This window comes from Opisthocomus hoazin, unplaced genomic scaffold (genome assembly GCF_030867145.1).
Source record: "Opisthocomus hoazin isolate bOpiHoa1 unplaced genomic scaffold, bOpiHoa1.hap1 HAP1_SCAFFOLD_105, whole genome shotgun sequence".
NCBI classification, from domain to species: domain Eukaryota; kingdom Metazoa; phylum Chordata; class Aves; order Opisthocomiformes; family Opisthocomidae; genus Opisthocomus; species Opisthocomus hoazin.
The window spans coordinates 325,001-327,500 of NW_027448867.1; the positions used below are offsets into that span (position 1 = coordinate 325,001).

Sequence of the window (2,500 nt, forward strand, 5' to 3'; positions counted from 1 at the left end):
AAGAGGGAGCCGTGGCGGGAAGGGGGGGGCGCGAGCACGGTCTCGGCCGCTGGCGCCGCCCGGGGCGGGCGAGGCCCCCCCCCGGCCGGGTCGCGTCCCGCGCGAGCGGGCGGCCCGAGCCACGTCTCTCCCCCCGGGCGCAGCGCCGGGCTATCGAGGGAAACCCCGGGCCCCGGGGCTAAGGAGGACGAGGTGGTGGCGGCGGATGCCGGGCGCGCCCCCGCGGGCGGACGCTCCCCCGAGGGCGGCAGCCGGGGGAGGCACCCCCGCGGGGCCATGCAGGTCGTTTCCCTCACCCCAGGGCCAGGTACCTAGCGTCCGCGCTTCGGCGGCCCTCCCTCGGCCGAGTCCGGGGGTCAAAGGCCAAAGGAGCCGGGCGGCGGTTTAAAGACTCGAGCGGCACGGCGCGAGCCGCGGGGGGGGCGTCCGCCCCCGCGGGCCGCCGTGCCGGAGAAGGGGGGGCGTCTCGCTGCCCCAACCTGCCCCCCCTCTCCGCGGGCCGGTCTCGGCGGAGAGACCGCGGCGCGGGTCGGCCGCGGCCGACCTGCCCGCCCTCGCAAACGGGGCCACCCGCCGGCCGGAGCGCGGGCTCCGCGCCGGGGGAAAGAAAGGCGCGGCGAGCCCCCGCGGGGGGGGGCGGCCGCCGGGGGGCCGCCCCGCGCCTTTGGACGCTCGCGCTGCGGCCGCGCTCGGGGCGCGCCGCGCTCCCCTCTCCCGCTCCTCGCCCCGCCCTCGGCGCCCAGGGAAAGAAAGGGGGGGGCGAGCCACACCCCCCCAGGCCGAGCGGCGGCGGCGCCGCTCGGCGTGCCGGTCGGTGCCGGTCGTCCGTCGGGTCGTCCGGGAGGGTTCCCCGGCCGCATCCGCTGGCGGCCGTCCCGTCCCGCGTTTCCCCGCCCGTCGCTTCCGTCTCGAGGGCGGGCGCGCGGCGCGGGGGCGTCCCGCTCCGGGTCTTCGCGTGGAAACGGGGAGAGTGGGAGCCGCCCCCCGCGCTCAGCGCCGTCCGCCTTTCCGCTGGGGCCGTGCCGGCGGCCCCAGGGGGCCGAGGCGAGAAGCGGCTGCGGCGGCGGTTTTCGCGGCGGCGGTGGCGGCCGCCGCCGCCGGGCGGGGTGGCCGGGTTCGCCCATCCGGCGCGGGCCGGTGGGCGGCCGCGCGTCGCCGGCTCGCGCTCCAGTGGCCGGCCGCGCTTCCTCCGGCGTCGGTGGAAGGCGGCGTCGGCGCCGAGGTTCGCCGGCGGGGCGAGAGGCGACCGTGGTGGGCGGAGCCGGCTCGTCGCAGCGCGGGCGCAGCCGGGCGTCCGGCTCCCGAGCGAAGGCGGGCAGGCGTCGCGGCCGGGCGTGCCGTAGCCTCCGGGGGGAGGCCGGTCCGAGCCCGGGCGCCTGGGCCGCCCCCGAAGCGCGCCAAGGGTGTGTGTGTTGCGTACGTTTCCCCAGGGTCGGTCGGGAGCGCGGGCTCCCCCGCCCTTTGGCCGCTCGGGGTTTTCCGTTGTTTTCCGTTTCCCCTGTGCTCGTACGGTCAAGCCGAGGCGAGGGCCTCTCCGTCGCGCCGCGTCGCGCCGCCGCGCCGCGCCCCCTCCGCGCGTGCGGAGGGGGGTGGGCGGCGGCGGGGCCGGCGGTCGGTCCGGCCGTCCTCAGAGAAGGGGCCGCTCTCGGCGAGCGGTCCCGGCCCCTCCGCGCGCGCGGGGCGGTGCCGAAACCGAGACAACTCTTAGCGGTGGATCACTCGGCTCGTGCGTCGATGAAGAACGCAGCTAGCTGCGAGAATTAATGTGAATTGCAGGACACATTGATCATCGACACTTCGAACGCACTCGCGGCCCCGGGTTCCTCCCGGGGCTACGCCTGTCTGAGCGTCGCTTTACGATCAATCGCCGTCTGCGCCGCCGAGCCCCCCCGCCCCAGCGCGGGGGGGGGGGGCCGGCGGGCCAGCAGCGGCGCGGCTGGGGTGCCTCGCAGGTCCGCGCGCGCGAGCGCGCGGGCCTTCGTCCCCCTAAATGGAGACTCGGGGAGCGCTCCGAAGCTCCCCGCTCCCGGAGAGCGCCTGCTGGACGGAGCTCGTCCCCGCCGGGCTATCGGCGGTGGGTTTGGGGAAGAGAGAGCGAGAGCGAGCTTCGGGGGAGGGAGGCGCGGGGCGGCGATGGCGCGGGCCTCGCCGCCGGCCTCCCGCGCGGGCGTCTGTCTGCGGGTGGGCACCGCGGGGGTGCCGTGCCGCACTGACGCGCGCGCGTGCGCGCGCCGGTGGGTGGGGGACGGGGGCGGTGGCGGTGGACGCCCCCGTCTGTCCCCCGTCCGCGCCGCCCCTGCCCCGGTTCCTGTCGCCCTCCTCCTCCCCGAGAAAAACCCATCGCCGTGGCCCCGTGCGGGGCCGTCTCCGGGCGCGTCTGACGCGTTGTTCAGGCCGCTCTCCGGGCTGGGGCTTCCTCTTCCGCGAGCCGACCGCCGGCGGCGGCGGCGGCTGCGGCGTGACGCGGCGGCGTGGCGTCGCGGTTCCGCGCGAGAGCGCA

At 78.8% G+C, this 2,500-nt stretch overlaps 1 non-coding gene across 1 annotated transcript; it reads left to right on the forward strand.

Moving 5' to 3' along the window:
• The first annotated feature begins 1,699 nt into the window (after nucleotides 1-1,699).
• LOC142359566 (5.8S ribosomal RNA) lies at nucleotides 1,700-1,852 on the forward strand. Its single transcript, XR_012762454.1, has one exon. It is a non-coding gene; the product is annotated as a 5.8S ribosomal RNA (ribosomal RNA).
• Nucleotides 1,853-2,500: the final 648 nt, after the last annotated feature.